Below are 17,883 nucleotides of genomic sequence, written 5' to 3'. Positions count from 1 at the left end.
TCTAGACTTGAATCTGGAAGCCAAGGAAGTCACTGATGGATTTTAAGTAGGGGAGTGACATGATTTGATTGCTGTTTGAAATCGCTGGCTTCACTGTAGATGATGGAGTAGAATGAGGGAAGACAGATCAGGCTTTGCAGTGGTTATGGTAAGAAGTAATGAGATTAAATCTAGATGTGAGAGATCATTAGGAAATAGCATAGATGGAACTTAATAACTTATTGCGTGCTCATGGGGAAGGGGTTGGGATGAAGGATGAGTCCAGCAGGATGCCCAGGATTCTAACCTAGCAATGATTTACCTCATGGTATTCTTTTCCAAGAATAAGCCTTAGTGGGGGAGGTTCAAGAAGTCGACTGGGGGTGAGGAGGTAATAGAATAATTCATTTCATTTTGGATGTACTGAGTTGAAATGACTGTGGGTCATTCAGGTAGAAATACCCAATTGGCAAATAATAATAATATGGATCTGGCTGTCAGAAGAGACAATTGGACAAGAGAAAAAGATTTCAGAGCTATGAGTTACATGTGGTAGTTCACCTACCAAGGGTGCAGATGAGATAACTCATGGGGAATTAGAAAGGGGAAAGGAAAGCCAAGGTGAGCATGAAGCTCTGAGGAGTACCAGTTAGATGATCAGTGAAGAAACAGGACCTGTCAGACAGAATTCAAAGAGGGAGTCAAAGGGGCTGAGATGGGCCAGGAAAGCAATATCCGAAAAGTTAAGAGAGGTGCACCAAAATGATGGAGAGTTCAAAATAAGGCCTGAAACCTCTCTTGTGGCTCTTAGGAAAAGCACACATAACCTTTTTGAGGGCAGTGTTTTGGAGTGATGGAGGTTGGAAACTAGAATGGAAGGTGAGAGGCTGAATAGAAAGACTACTTCCCAGTAATATAAAGTTAATAATGTTGCTCATGGTAAACATTTTGAATAATACCAAAAAAGTAAAAAGAAGGAATGCAAATTAACTATAACCCCCCCATAATCATTACTAACACTTTAGTGTACAACTCTCTAATCTCTTTCCTAGTAAAAATTTTCACGTAATTTAATAATCTTTCATATACTCCTATCTCTCCCCCAAATTCTTGATCCATGGTTTCAAATTCCTTTCCATTGAACATTTAACTTACATTCTAAATTTAGTTCCACATCTTCAGTCCCAAGTAGAATGCCCCCATCCAACCACCCCCACCCCCTGACTTTGCTCTTCCAGTTAATGACAAGACCATTCCTTGACTCAAGCCTTGGAGCCACCTTTGACTCCTTCTTCCATGTCAACTCCCACAGCCAATTAGGCACCAAGGTCAGTGAGTTAAACCCCTGTGGTATTTCTCTGATTCAACTGTTCTTTGTGTACCCACCATGTTGATGAGCTCCCTCACTCATAACCTCATCTCTCCGTGACGAGACTTCTGGATAAGCCTCCTAGATGACCTCCTTGCTTCCTGTCGCTATTCTTTCTTACTGCTTGATTGACAGTCCCCAAGTACCACATTATCAAGTCACTCTCCTGATGGAGACTTTCAGTGGCTTCCCATTGTCCACCAAAGTAAGCACCAACTTCCCACCCCGGCATTCAGGATTCCCCGAAATGTCATTTATTCTCCATCTAAATACTCCCACAAATATATTTCATATTTTTCCCTTCTAAACTCTGACTCTCCTTCTTTTGATAGTTTACCTACCCATCTGTTTTAGGTTGAATTGTGTCCTCCCCAAATTCATATGTTGAAGTCCTAACACTGAGTACCTCAGAATGTGACCGTATTTGAAGATCCGGCCTTTACAGAGGTAGTTAAGATAAAATGAGGTCATATGGGTGGGCCCTCATCCAATATTACTAATGTCCTTAAAAGAAGAGGAGATTATGATGCAGACCTAGGGATAACCCTGTGAGGACACAGCAAGAAGGTGTCTCTAAGTCAAGAAAAGAGGGTGCCAAAGAAACCAAACCTGTCAACACCTTGCTCTTGGACTTTTAGCCTCCAGGACCGTGAGAAAATAAACTTTTGCTGTTCTTTTCTGTTGTTGGTACTTTGTTGTGGCTGCCTAGCAAACTAATGTACCACCCTTCAAGGTCCACATCTGTTTTCAAATTCTCCACGTGACATTTTCTGTTCTCTCTCCTTGGGATTTGTATGACCTTCTGTTACTGCTTATTTGCTTATTTATTTGCTTATTTGTCCTTCTGTGTGGTATCTGGGATTCTGCCTCGTCCCCAACAATAGACTACTTTTTTTTTTTTTTTTTTTTTTTTTGTGGTATGCGGGCCTTCCTCTGTTGTGGCCTCTCCCGTTGCGGAGCACAGGCTCCGGACGCGCAGGCTCAGCGGCCATGGCTCACGGGCCCAGCCGCTCCGCGGCATGTGGGATCCTCCCATACCGGAGCGCGAACCCTGTTCCCCTGCATTGGCAGGCGGACGCGCAACCACTGCGCCACCAGGGAAGCCCTAGACTACTTTTTATTCATCTCTAAGGCATCATTGTGCCTAACTCAGAGCCTTGCAAGTGGTAAGTATTCAAAAACCACATACTGGATTGTAGTAAAAAGAATTTTACAGCAGAATAATTCATTTAAATATTTCTGTATTCCAAAAAAAAGGAACAAGATAAATCATTGAAAGCAGTAACAAAAATGTCATACATTTTCTAGAAACTCTGCAGGTACCAAGCATTTTCCTCTGACACTGAATATCCAAGGAAAGAAAGTTATTAGGCAAACCAAAATAAATGTCTCTTATTTTAAAAGTGTAGATAGGTAAGTTTTTCCCTTTTTACACTGTAACATGCTATAAGTCCATGGCTAGTCAGTGTAGCAGAGTGAAACAAGCATTGGTTTATGAGTCAGACTAACCTGGTTCCACACCTGGCTCTGCCATTTACTGGCTATATAACCATTATTAGAGTAGCTCACCTCTCCAACTCTGCTTCCTTCCCTGTAGGATGGAAATGTCCATAACTGTTTTATAGGATTGCTGTGAGGAGTGAATTAGAGATAAGATTAGAGAACCTGGTTGGAGTCCCAGCTTTCCACCATTATCAGCTAAGTGACCTGTGACAAATTACTCAATCACTCTAAGCCTAAATTTTCTCAACTATAAAAGGAGGATGATGATAATAATAGTTCCAAGCTAATAAGGCTGATGACTTGGGTGCCTAAAACAGTCTATAGTCAATATATGTCAAGTAATATAATAAGTCAATATTAAAGTGTCTAATGCAGAACCTACCACATAGAGGATACCCAATAAGTAGCACTTTTATTATTATTACTCTCACTGGGAGGATTTACATCAAAAATACAACTACTATCATGAGGGAAAAGTAGTCTTTTATTACATACAATTATAGTTTCTAAGGGAGGACTCTAGTATTTGAAGGAATTTAATCTTCTCCCAAATGAAACTGGTTTTGAGCTAGAGCACTGACACCACGATATGTAATCTCATCACTTTTAATCTCTTCTACTGATAGCTTTGGTGTCTGTGGTTACCGCCCTCTTTTAGCAGCCAGAACTCTACATGATAGAGTTATTTCATGCAATGGTAGACAGAGAGATAAAGCTCTTGGTGAAACTGGCTCAGTTATATGACAAAATGGGCTGTTCCCTCGGCCTAAAACACTGATATGTGACTGGGCCCCTCAGCATGAAGCCACAAGAGCATTCAGACAGAAAAACTCGAGAAGAGTCCAAACCAGGGAATAACAAAGGATATTAAAAAAAATTTATCTTTTGTTTTCCAAGGTTTATACACCCCTTTCTGGAATACAGAGGAAAAGCATAAATGGACAATAATTTTTTTCAATAGTTAGTACTTACATATGAGTTTTGGTATTAGCACAGGACTACTAACTCTCTTCTCAAATCTCCACTATATTGAAAACTCTACTGTGTCAAGCACATAATAAGAGCTTAGTAAATATTCCTTGAATTTCAATTAATCACTAAATTAATATCTATTTCAAGGACTTCGGTAAAATAAAATCTTAGATAATGTGTCAACCAGAATGGGACAGCAGGAATTCATCACGTTATCTGCTTAAAAAAGTAACCAATGAGAAATAAACTTATTGCATCCAAACAACATTTATTCTGTATCTATGATATGCCAAGTACATAGGCTTTCAAAAAATAAAGATATGTTAGATTCTCTATCCTCTCAAGAGGATTAAATAGATAAATAGATAAATCCTCAATTCAATGGGCTCTCAAGGAAAAGAGAATTCTAGAAGGGCTCTGCTCCCTTCCCACCACCTCCCTCCATGAACAGTGGGGCAAAGTTGTAAGAAAGGGAAAGCCCAGCTTCTGGCCTTCTCTGTCCCGCTACCCCTCTTCTTCTCTCCACTAGCTCTTGGCGGAGTAGCCTCTGACTTTATGCAGTGGGATTTGTGGAGCGAAACCTCAGAGTCGTAGAACACTGGAGCCAGAGGCCATCTTAGAGGTCTTCTTGCCCTGTGGTTCTCAAACCCTTGGGGGCATATCAGCTCACTTGTGGATATCTTTCAAAACAACATTTGCCTGTCCCCCCAGGCTCAGATATGTCCTGGATGGTGTGAGGGGTAAAATAGGCCTGCAGCACTGTCCCCAGTTGAGAACCACTGGTAAAACCCGAGATTTTCACATAGTCCACAGGAAACACGAGGAACCTGCCCAAGATCACAGTGCAACCTCAAATCCAGGTCTGCTTACTCCAAATACTAATCCTTCTCTAACCCTGGAATCCCAAGTTGAGCTTTAGGAAGTCTGGTAACCCTCCTAAAATTGTATACAAAATTTGGATATGTGTGAATATGTACTTTTAACTGGGGATAGGGTCCATGGCTTTTAACAAACTCTCAAAAAGATCCATCACCCAAAAATTTAAGAAACATAAGTTCAAATTTGCATTGGCTGCTTCCCAGGCAATTCTACAAAATGTCTGGGTAGAGTAAGGCAGGACCAGCTATGTCTGACTGGCGGTTAAAACCCTCACATCATGAGATATGAAGAATGCAGTATGAGCCCCACTGTATAAGAACTCCTCAATGTACCCCTGGACTGTTGCCTGAATTCTCCTTGTTATATATAATTATGTATATAATAAAATATATAATTAGTTTTCCCTATTTGAATGCAGATGCCCCTGGAGAAATAAAACAAGTCATTACCACACGCAATGGAGATGAAGTCATCATATAGCTTCCAAAGTACCCACGGAGGAGCTGAAAGCAGATGTGGAGGGGAGGATGTGAAGGAGCCAGTGGGTCCGCAGGGACACCACACCCAGAGGATCGGGGACAGCCTGACAGAGAAAGGAGCATGAAAATAGGAGACAGGTGGGCCTCAAAAGCCCAAAGCATCCCTGTTTTCCTTTCATGACAGCCCTGCAGGATATAAATCTAAACCCACTGCAAAAGATCAGAAGCCTCATGAGCAAACTGATTATTTGCCTGCGACCACTCTAAGCCCTGTGGCATTCTCCATCAAACAAATAAATAGGTAAGTAAAAAATAAATAAATCACATGACAGCCAGAGAAACATCATGTTGCCCTAAAGGATTCCACTAGCACCTGACAGAGTTAGCTAGACGCTGGCACATCGTCTAGAAATGAGAGCTCACGGAAGATGCCCCCTCATTGGCAGCCCAAGCCACGTGGCTTCCCACTGCCTCTTTCCATGCCTGCATCAGTGGCTCCATGCCTTCTGCTCTCACTGAGCTGTGAGACCCAGAGAGCTAGTGGAAGCAACCACGTTTGCTAAATCATCAGCTACTCCAGCCCTTTGGACCTTACCCACACCTTACATTTAGGGGCAGTCAGCCACCTGTACACAACCTACAGAGGGATTTGACAGATATGCGGGTTCCTGATTTCCTTCACTATATGTTGATACTTTGACTATATGCTGAAACGATCAGACTATCAGGGAAGGGTCCATCCATTTCTTATGAGGCAGATCACTGAAGGAAAAATTTTATTCTCTTGAGTGCCATAGATCCTGCTGACGAGTTACCCCCCTGACAGCTGTTTGCACAGCTAAAGAGCTCCTCCTGCTGAATTCTCATCAAGGAACTAGCTGCAAAAAGCAGCTCCCCCTTACAAGCCCTGCATGTAGTACACTGTCAGCCACATAATGTTTCTAATTCTTACCTGGGAACCATCCATTAAAAATTAATTATTACTTGAAGGGAGCAAAGATAGAAAATACCAAGTATTTAGTCCCTAAAATTATGTTAAATGAATTAGAGACAAGAACTCTAAACTTGAGCAATATCTTTGTTCCCAAATGCACAAGGTGTTAGGTTCTACAGAGAAACAGAACCAATAGGAGATGTGTGTGTGTGTATCCAGAGAGAAAGAGAGAGAATATATACATATATATGTGTATATATATATTTACATATAAAGAGATTTATTATAAAGAATTGGTTCATGTGATTATGAAGGCTGAGAAGTTCCACAATCTGTCATCTGAAAGCTGGGGACCCAGGACAACTGGTGCTATAGATCAACTGGTGCTATAGATCCAAGTCCAAAGGCCCAAGGACCAGGAGAGCCCATGATGTAAGGCCTAGTCTGAGGACAGGAGAAGACCAATGTCTCAGTTCAAGCAGCCAAGCAGAAAGCAAATTCTCCCTTCCTCTGCCTTTTGGATCTATTCAAGCCCTCAAATGACTGAATGCTGTCCACTCACTTTGAGGAGGGCTTTACTCAGTCTACCGATTCAAATGCTAATCTCTTCTTGAAACACACTCACAGACAAACACAGAAACAATGTTTAAACAAATATGTGGACATTTTTTGGCCCATCAAGATGACACATAAAATTAACCATCACTTATACCTTGTGGCACTTCTGTGAGTTACATAGACTGTTAATGCTGGAGGAGACTGGAGTTAATGCTCTCATTTAAAGGTGGAGAAACTGAGGTACCTAGTGAAGTTAAGAGACAGAATCTCACAGACATTTGATGGTCATGCTGGAAATAAAACCCAGATGGACTATGCCATTTTTTTTCTTACCACCACAGTATGATAATTGTTATTACCCAAATGGTTCATCACCCATTTCTGGTGCATTTAACATTTTTAATTAATTGTTTAAAACTAGGAAGAGTCCTCCTTCCAGAAGATAATTTTTTCTTCCTTTTTTCTCCTCCTCTTCCCATTGCCTTGCCATGTCCCCCATCATTCTTTCATCTCAGAAACACTCTGGCCAACTCATCAGCCATCTTGATAACAGTTATGTTGCCTCCCAACAGTGAAACCAGGGGTGCACTTCTTAAGACATCATAGATGTGCTATGAGAATAGTGCTGAGTCCATTTCTACTGGACAAATTTCATGGCAGGGTTTTGTAACCAGGTCCCTTACCCCTCTCAGAAGTTGACAACAGTGGGTCGAGGCATCTCACATTCAGGCCTTCTTCCAGGGTTTTCTTTCCTTTCAGAGTAGAATTCTTTGCTAGACAACTCTTGTCAGGTGCTTTAGATGAGCCCTCCATATCTTTCCCCAGCCCAAACCTTTACATCCAGAGGTGTCGATGAAGTCATGTGGGGCTACAAAGACAGGTTGGAACCACTCTATCTTGAAAAGCATCAGATGTCCTTAGCTCTCTCTATGGCTGGTAAAGCCCAGGCTCAGAGAGTCTTCCCAGACTCTGATATCACCCACAGGACGTTCCAAATCTCACCTTAGTCCTTTGGCCAGAGAGTCTTACCTCCCAGTCTTATCTTCCTATGTGACTTCATGATGACTGCGTCAGTTTACCTAGAAAGGCCTCTATCTTCCCTCAGTGACCACTTGCCACTGACCACTGGCCTAGATATGTGACCAACCACGTCACCATTCTTAATTCCCCTTTAAAGAGTGTCATTTGAAGTATACAATAGGGCAATGCTTAAAAATTGTTATGAAACTCCACTGTCCCTCTGCCTGTTACACCCCACCAGAGGCAATTAGAGTGTGTTTGCTTACAGCTTCTGATGAATACAGATACCAAGAAAATCACCAGGTTTATGTGTGAATCCACTGGGCATCAAATATTCATCTTTTTCCTAGTTCAAAGATTTTTCTCAAAATATCTTTGAATCATATATATATATATATATATATATATATATCTTTTTTAAAAAATTCTATGTACTGGGCATATTGCCAAGAAATACAAAACCCAGTCTTCTGTGTCCAGGTTGAGCTGAAAGCATTTTAAAAGTGTTTGTGATAACATTTCTTATTAAAGAACCTCATTGCCTGGCACACACTCACATTCTCAAATACATTCTACTCCCCCAAATTTCTGGCGACTTGGTCCAATTGAATAAATACAAAGATTAGGGTCTATGGTTTGTGAGGGAAGCTTACAAGATGGAATCCACCGTAGGCTGGGCTTTTTTTCATTGATTTCAAAGGGAATTTTCAGAAACAGACTGTCCAAAGAGAACAATTGGTTATGTACTTAAAGATTGCAGGCTCTGCACATTTTCAGCTCTCTGGGGAGTGGGGTGGTAGGGGGGAATGGAGAGTCCTTGAAATAAGTGCTCAGAGCACTGGAGCACATACACACTGGACGCTTCCTTGTGATTGGTTTATTCAAAGCGGAAAATGTTATGCAAACACAAAGAACTGTCTTCAGGGAGGACATATTTCACATTCTTGTCCTTTAATGGGCCTAATGATATAAAATTGCATAAAATAAGTATTGTCACTAAATGAAAAGTACAAATCTCTTTCCTTCTTGCTATCCCATTTCCCTCAAGGAGACTCTTTCAAGCACTCTGCTCTATATAGCCTGTGCTAATTTCTCCATAGCCAAAGGACCACTGGGGAGAAATTTATATCTAAAATACAGACATATGTATTAGGATTCCTCAGGAAAGCTATGATTCAATGACATTTATAGGGGGGAGAAACCAATAGAGACCATTCTTACTCTTACAGTGATGTTTCTGGAAAGGATATCATAGATCAAAATGATATAAGTGGAAACTGATTTAAGTGTGTGTATGTTTGTGTGTGTTAAGTTTCTGACTATGATCTGATGCTCAGATTTGATAGAAATGGCCCTAAACAACATACTTAACCAATGATAATTTTTCTTCCGCAGGCAGATCACACAAAGGTAAGGACAACATAATGGGTAAGCATAGAAACTGAGCAGATAGTGTGCAGTAACCTTTGAATCATGCCTCAGGAAGTGTCCTCGCAGGCATGTTTTGTTCAGTTCACCCCCAGAGAGCAGTATGTGGAATTCCTCTCTTTACCCCAGTTTGGATAAGAGACTTAGCTGATCAGAAAACACAGTGTGCTCAGATCCAAGAGAAACAGAAAGTTGGGACCTTGTGAGCCCAGAGAGAAGCCGTTCTCTGGATGAGCAGCCTGCAGCAGTCAACGGAAAAGGGGCCTCTTTGGAAATGAGGTTGATTAGGATATTGTGCTTAAAACAAACTTTGAACAAAGACTAAAAGCAAAGGCCATTTAGAAACAGTCAAATATCCCATGTGGCAAGAAGAGCTCAAGAAGCAAAATTCAAACAGAACAAGAATAGAAACTGTTCTCTAAGGGGTTTTGCCAGTTCCTTCTTGAAGAGGGACAGAACATCAGTGTTTGTTGTATATAATGAGGCTTAAAAATCACTGCATATGGTTTTGATTATACAGAGAAGGTCCAAGCATTTTCAACTCATTCTTTTTTCATCTTCCTAAGGTCCCAGTGCAACATTTCTAGATGAAGATATTGGGGCTGAATGAACCTTATTTGTCGCTTGTCTGGTGAACTTAAGATTCTGACTCTGAGAGTGAGCTCACTAGGGAAGTATCACTCTTTACAAAATGTTCCTTTAAGGGCTTATTTATGTCTTGGGCTACTATTAGATACAAATGGATAATATAAAGATTTAAGTGTATAAAACTCAATTTAACAATGTAGCATGATTATAAGTCATGTAAAATTGTTTTACATGATACAGTATAAAAGTGTTTCATAGAACACTCATTCCTTGCCTATTCCTACTGGAAAAGAAATGACAGATGAAGGAGCACTTTCATTAGAGTCTCGGAATTAAGAAGTTCTTCTTTCAACAAGATTTTCATAGAAATATGGAAAAAGTAACCAGGGCACCTTGATTACTAAGAAACTGATCTGGGAATTCTTGTTTACCTGCCTTCCATTTACCAGTATAAATTTCTATGGAGCAAATGTCCACATTAGAGATTAAGTTTTTGGTGATTTTGCTGTTCTCAAAAGAGGACAATTTTGCCACTGTCTTGAGCTGATTTCTCACCAGCATCTCCAGCTTCATGTACGTGCTGATGTTATGAAAAGTAAGTGTATGTACTTCTAAAATTCCATTATTCAATACATGTTGATACATGCATGCTGTATTGCCTGAAATAGACACTAAATTTATATTTATTTATTGAATGAATAAATGACTAGATGTGGTAGGTACTCTGCAAGAATGTGAAGAATGTTTAGATGAATAAGATTTATTGTATATTAGAGATTTAAGATATACTTTTTAATATTTTTACATCTCATTTAGAATGCTTCTTATAGTCAATAGTCAAAATTATCATAGGCAATGGGTCTCCTTCTTAATGGTACACAAATTAACGCTGCATCTTACAACTGATGGTATCTTTGATTCGATGATTATGTTATGTCACATGGCTTGTGCAAAAACCTTGGACTGGAACCAGAGTACAGTTTTCCTGACTCTTGGCTGAATACATCATACCACACCACTTTACATGATAAAAATTTCATAAATAATCCCAATCTGCACTGACTTTTTTTTCCTTTTGGTCAAAAAGCTATTTGGTTTAAAACTGGCTGTTTGTTTTTATCAAACACACCAGATCTGACACATTTCAATGAGTTTTTCTTCAAAGTTAGCACCTTTGAAAATTAGACACTTTTATTCTATTGATGTTGTCATACCACAAAACATCCCTGGGGTTTGTCTGACGTCATTTTCAGAGGAAGTGTATCTGTTAGAAAAGAATGCCAACCTTCTCACTTAGAACAGTAGTACTATTACTCCCTAGAGGGCATTTCAGAAATTTGCAGAAGTGATCTGATTGTAACAATGATTACATTGCCACTGCCTTTTAGTAGGTATAAGTCAGGGACAAGCTTGTGCCTAATCTTTGTTGAAAGCTCCCTACTTTTCCATCCCCTACTCCTTTGGTCCCTGTAAAAAACCTCATATGCCACCCGCTGCAGACATCCCAGCCCAGGTGGACATCCCAGCCCGTACATCCACACTGTCCAGGGAAGAGATCCATAGAAGAGGCTGTACAGGCCCTTCAGGCAGGGAATTCTGGGTATGCAGGGAAGACGGTCCAGGGGAGCAGCTGGATGGGCACATCCCTTGGGTCCCAAGGACTCTTTGCTCTCTTGGGGTCAGAGTAGGGTCCTGGACTGCCTGGGGCAATACTCATCATGCTGCCCTGCAGGCACAGCCCAGCACAGCCAAGCAGTGTCTGTCCTGATGATTCCCAAATGTTCTGCCAAACTAAACCACTTCAAACATAAACTGGTTCATAAAAATCCTTAAAAATCTTTATAAGAAGTTACTCAAAAAGCCCAATCTTCTAGAAGGACTTTATTTGGAAGAGAGAAGCCTGTATGGAATAAAGATGTTGTCATAAAAATTATTGACCAGTTTATTCACTGAACACATTCTGTCTACCAATTTCAACTATTCATTTAGTTGGAAAGGTTGTCTGTGCAATAGTGCAGTTACCACAAAAGCAAAGAAACTTTGTGCAAACAGCTAATAGATGAGATATGAAAGCCTTGTAACAGATTTAAAACTATGTAAGTAGTACAGAGATCTCACTGAATTTCATTAATTAGGGTTGTTTTAAAATATCCCATGTTATTGCCTACTTATATACACATAATTTAAAATTTTCCTAGTACAATGATAAAAATAATATATTGACATTATTTCTTTGGGGGTTACCTGTTACTTTGCAGTCTTACTCTGTTACTATCCCTCTAGTTCTACCACACCGTTTCTTTACAGGTCCCTACATTACATTACTATTTGTTTTCAAATGCATCATTTGCTCGCTTTGCCTGTGGATGGCTAAAACCTCCAGGGCCTTTGTCTGTACTAGAACCTGAGTGTGACCTCCACAGGCCACAGGACCACAAGGCAGGAACTAATGTGCCACCTCATTTCTATTTTTTCCCATAGCGTAACACTGAGAATGATTCTCATACTACACTTAAAAGTCAAGCCCAGCATGTTATTTGCCATATTACACTTTCTCATGACTTCTACAATTTATCTTGGCCCATTACCTCTATTTCAGTGAGACCATTTCCCTTTCTCTTATAATAACGCATGTCACTGAACATCTGCATATGGGAAGAAATGAGGGAGGGAGGTAAACTCCAACCAGAAGCTGGGCAATTCCCACACCTCAGTTCCCAACATCACAATAGGCTTTCTTTTGCACAACCTAGAAATCCCTCACTCCCCTTCAAGGAATCACTCCGTGATCCAGAGGGGAGGAAAGGACACGTAAGAACACAGTAAATAAGTCCCCAATTCAACAAGATTTGAAATGGTATTCAAAAATGGGAACTGATTATTTGCATTTGAAAACTGAAACAAGGAGTGATCAGAAGTACAAAAGGCAAGTAAACCATAAATATAAAAGTAATGTTACTCTGCAGCCAGTTAAGCCAACCGTGCTCTTTTCCCCATGGGAGCCCCATGGGTAATGGCCAAAAACAGCAGCCTCCTTGGTAGTGTATGCAGCCTTTTGCTCATGTGGGTTGTCCTAAGGGACCTTGGAGACAAGCCTGTTCAGTGGACATTCATGCCTGACCTCATGCTGTCCCCAAACTAGGCTCCAGACATGTATGTGGGGTACCTTTGGAAAGCCCTAGAGCATAGTGGCCAGGGTCCACTTCAGCCAAGTCATCATGTCCATCCACACCAAGCTGCAGAACAAGGAGCATGTGACTGAGGCCCTACGCAGGGCCAAGTTCAAATTCCCTGGCTGCCAGAAGAGCCACATCTCCAAGAAGTGGGGATTTACTAAGTTTAATGCAAGAGAATTTGAGGACATGGTGGCAGAAAAGGGGCTCATCCTAGATGACTGAGGGATCAAATACATTCCTAATAGTGGCCCCTTGGACAAATGGTGGGCCCTGCACTCATAAGAATCTCAGCGCTGTTCCCTCCTTACTCACACCCCCCAATAAATCTACTTTCCTGTCCAAAAAACAAAAGGAGTGTTAAACGTAAGTGAACACATTAAATATACCAAAACAATTGCTCAGAAGAGGAAAACTGAACGCAACATAAATCTGTAGAGGAGTTATGATGTTTGTTAAAAGAGCCAACTTTGTGCTACAGTTTGTTAGTTAGGAGCATGAACTCACGAGAAACACAAAGTCCTGCTGATTGTGGGGACGGCTACCTCCTCAATCCACTCTATTCTGCTCATCTAAGCTCTGTCTCCCCCTTCTCTTGAATCTTCAGGCTGAGACCTTTGGTGCATTGACCACACACAATATCACACATCTGTGTGCACCAGTGACCAGCTAATCCATCCGTCTATCGGTGCTCACAGCCCAGCTTACAGTATAATACTTTAGTCACATGTTTGCTGTCATCATGATCTCCTTTCACATCAAAAGGGTTTTAGACAACATCCCCAGGAACAAAAGTATAATCTGCAGCAAAGCTTTTCAATTCTTTCTACTTAAGCATGTGTAATCTATTTTTATTCCACATGCAGGTACAATTCACTCTCCCTTTTGCTGGACTAGCTACAAAGAGATGGAATGTCTTAAAATAAAGATTCAATGGTATAAAAAAAAATAGGAAGTTTTAGTGGGAAATGTCCTGTGAAAGGAGACCTGAGTCCTAGATCCAACTACGTCACTGGGTACTTACTGTGTGACCCAGGTCATGCTAAACAGCACCTTCCTGGACTTGGGTAGAGCAAACACCCTGAGCAACAAAACCCAGCATAATGTTTTTCTCCCTTAAAAAAATCCTAATTCCTTTACAGATATTTTGTGCTATATTCACCTTTCTTCTTCTGGGCAAATGAACAACTCATACACCAGGCATCATGTTAGATGCCCAGAAAACAAGATGGATATGAACATGGTCCCCACTCCAGGTACCTTCAAATCTGGTGAGAGAGATGGTCATGTATATAAATAATTACAAACAGAGGCATGTAGGGAGGAACACAGGTGGAAAATGATCAATTCTTCTCAAGAGAGCTGCCTCATTTGTGACACCAAAACCTTCCCTGCTCGTATACAGAATGTTGTGAGGATCGAATGGGACACCATATGTGAACGCACTTTTCTGTCTTTCTTATCTGGTCACATCTAAACTGTAGTGTTGGGCAAATTGTCAACAGACAAAGGGGACATAGGGCAAGTCACATTTCATATTTCACTACTTTCCCAGATTAGTTCACCATATTTAGGTAATTGATTCTAAAAGGCAGCCTTCCCTGAAGCCAGTGGGTTAAGGATCAGTTAGAACTGAGAAGGATAATATGCAAGACGTTGCAATCTAGACGCCCAGCATTGACTTTCGTACATTAATGTGCATCATCCAATCCCCCAGTGGGAAGACAGGATAACAAGTGATGAATCACCTTGTAGATCACAAGGTTTTATGCACAATAAATAAATCTTTGTACTGTGGCATCCATGTGATGTTTGGCCTTGATTTATAATTCTGTACAAAGTTTGTCACTGATGGAAAAGGGTAATAAAATAACAAGATAAAGTTGAATTAAAAGTACTTCTTCAGGAGATGAGGGGTCTGAGCAGAGCTAACAAGAGTGTGACCTGTGGCTCTGGCCTCAGGACAGCTGGCTGACCAGGAGCAGGGAGCATGGACCATGGGGAAAGTTTCTCAGGGTTCTTTCCTCCACCAGGCACTGCCAGCAGCCAGCAGGCCCTCATTCCTCAGACTAATCCTTCGGGTTCCCAGCAGCAGCTGCTGATGGCTGTTCTAGCTATCAAGGGAAAAGAGGAGACAAAAGCCCAAAGTGTTTGCTAGGAGGCCATTTCTTCTTGCCTCTTATTAAAAACACCAAGCAGGCCAGCTAGCTGGAGGCACAAACTTCGGAGAGCCATGCTGCCAGCCACAGGCGAAGGGCCATATGTCTATTATGCTGGAACTACTCTACTGGATTCCTGGACTTCTACAAAGGCACTCTCATCCTTGGGTATAACTCTGGGTTCTTCAGTGGCTCCCAGACCACGCTGAAGGATGAGAGCCAGTTTACGAGACACTGCAAGGTCCACAGCCAGGACCAAGGGTATGTCAATGTTGCTACAGATAGCCATTGCCAGGAGAACAACCAAAGACTAGCAAGAATTGTTAAATGAGTGCACCATTTTTGCCGTGTGGCTGACAGCATCTTGGTGCTCCGGCCGGGTGTTAGGCCTGAGCCTCTGACGTGGGAGAGCTGAGTTTAGGACACTGGACCACCATAGAACTCATGGCCACACGTAATAACAACTAGCAAGACAGGAACACAATCCCACCCATTAGCAGAGAGGCTGCCTAAAATCATACTAAGTTCATGGACACTCCAAAACACATCACTGGACACAGTCCTGTCCACCAGAAAGACAATATCCTCCCTCATCCACCAAAACACAGGCACCAGTCCCCTCCACCAGGAAGCCTACACAACCCACTGAACCAATCTTACCCACTGGGGGCAGACACCAAAAACATGGGAACTACGAACCTGCAGCCTATGAAAAGGAAATCCCAAACACAGTAAATTAAGCAAAATGAGAGGCAGAGAAACACACAGCAGATGAAGGAGCAAGGTAAAAACCCACCAGACCAAACAAATGAAGAGGAAATAGGCAGTCTACCTGAAAAAGAATTCAGAGTAATGATAGTAAAGATAATCCAAAATCTTGGAAATAGAATGGAGAAAATACATGAAACATTTAACAAGGACCTAGAAGAACTAAAGAGCAAACAAACAATGATGAACAACACAATAAACGAAATTTAAAATTCTCTAGGAGGAATCAACAGCAGAATAACTGAGGCAGAAGAACAGATATGTGACCTGGAAGATGAAATAGTGGAAATAACTACTGCAGAGCAGAATAAAGACAAAAGAATGAAAACAATTGAGGACAGTCTCAGAGACCTCTGGAACAATATTAAATGCACTAACATTCGAATTAAAGAGGTCCCAGAAGAAGAAGAGAAAAAGAAAGGGACTGAGAAAATATTTGAAGAGACTATAGTTGAAAACTTCCCTAATATGAGAAAGGAAATAGTCAATCAAGCCCAGGAAGCACAGAGAGTCCCATACAGGATAAATCAAAGGAGAAACATGTCAAGGCACATATTAATCAAACTATCAAATATTAAATACAAAGAAAAAATATTAAAAGCAGCAAGGGAAAAGCAACAAATAACATACAATGAAGGAAAAAAACCTACAACCAAGATTACTCTACCCGGCAAGGATCTCATTCAGATTTGATGGAGAAATTAAAACCTTTACAGACAAGCAAAAGCTGAGAGAGTTCAGCACCACCAAACCAGCTTTACAACAAATGCTAAAGGAACTTCTCTAGGCAAGAAACACAAGAGAAGGAAAAGACCTACAAGAACAACCCGAAACAATTCAGTAAATGGTAATAGGACCATACATATCGATAATTACCTTAAATGTAAATGGATTAAATGCTCCCAGCAAAAGACACAGACTGGCTGAATGGATACAAAAACAAGAGTCGCATATGTGCTGTCTACAAGAGACCCACTTCAGACCTAGGGACACATACAGACTGAAAGTGAGGGGATGGAAAAAGATATTCCATGCAAATGGAAATCAAAAGAAAGCTGGAGTAGCAATTCTCATATCAGACAAAATAGACTTTAAAATAAAGACTATTACACAAGACAAAGAAGGACACTACATAATGATCAAGGGATCAATCCAAGAAGAAGATATAACAATTGTAAATATTTATGCACCCAACATAGGAGCACCTCATTACATAAGGCAAATGCTAACAGCCATAAAACGCGAAATCAACAGTAACACAATCATAGTAGGGGAATTTAATCATAGTAGGGGAATTTAACACCCCACTTTCACCAATAGACAGGTCAACCAAAATGAAAATAAATAAGGAACCACAAGCTTTAAATGATACATTAAACAAGACGATCTTAATTGATATTTATAGGACATTTCAACCAAAAACAACAGAATACACTTTCTTCTCAAGGGCTCACGGAACATTCTCCAGGATAGATCATATCTTGGGTCACAAATCAATCCTTGGTAAATTTAACAAAATTGAAATTGTATCATGTATCTTTTCAGACCAGAACATTATGCAACTAGATATCAATTACAGGAATAAAACTGTAAAAAATACAAACACATGGAGGCTAAACAATACACTACTAAATAACCAAGACATCACTGAAGAAATCAAAGAGGAAATAAAAAATTAACTAGAAACAAATGATGATGAAAACATGATGACCCAAAACCTATGGGATGCAGCAAAAGCAGTTCTAAGAGGGAAGTTTATAGTAATAAAATCCTACCTCAAGAAACAAGAAAAATCTCAAATAAACAACCTAACTTTACACCTAAAGCAATTAGAGAAAGAAGAACAAAAAAAACCCAAAGTTAGCAGAAGGAAAGAAATCATAAAGATCAGATGAGAAATAAATTAAAAAGGAATGAAGGAAACGCTAGGAAAGATCAATAAAACTAAAACCTGGTTCTTTGAGAAGATAAACAAAATTGATAAACCATTAGCCAGACTCATCAAGAAAAAAAGGGAGAATACTCAAATCAATAGAATTAGAAATGAAAAAGGAGAAGTAACAACCGACACTGC

At 40.5% G+C, this 17,883-nt stretch overlaps 1 protein-coding gene and 1 non-coding gene across 2 annotated transcripts in view; one reads left to right on the top strand and one right to left on the bottom strand.

Moving 5' to 3' along the window:
• The window catches only part of KCNAB1 (potassium voltage-gated channel subfamily A regulatory beta subunit 1), a 400,369-nt gene that overhangs the window by 353,082 nt on the left and 29,404 nt on the right, over window positions 1-17,883 (bottom strand). The gene's annotated exons all lie outside the window — the stretch shown is intronic.
• On the top strand, window positions 12,670-12,804 carry LOC112065068 (small nucleolar RNA SNORA70). The gene has a single exon (XR_002891823.1). It is a non-coding gene; the product is annotated as a small nucleolar RNA SNORA70 (small nucleolar RNA).

This window comes from Physeter macrocephalus, chromosome 1 (assembly GCF_002837175.3).
Source record: "Physeter macrocephalus isolate SW-GA chromosome 1, ASM283717v5, whole genome shotgun sequence".
Classification (NCBI taxonomy): Eukaryota; Metazoa; Chordata; class Mammalia; order Artiodactyla; family Physeteridae; genus Physeter; species Physeter macrocephalus.
This window is presented reverse-complemented; position numbering and strand designations above follow the sequence as displayed.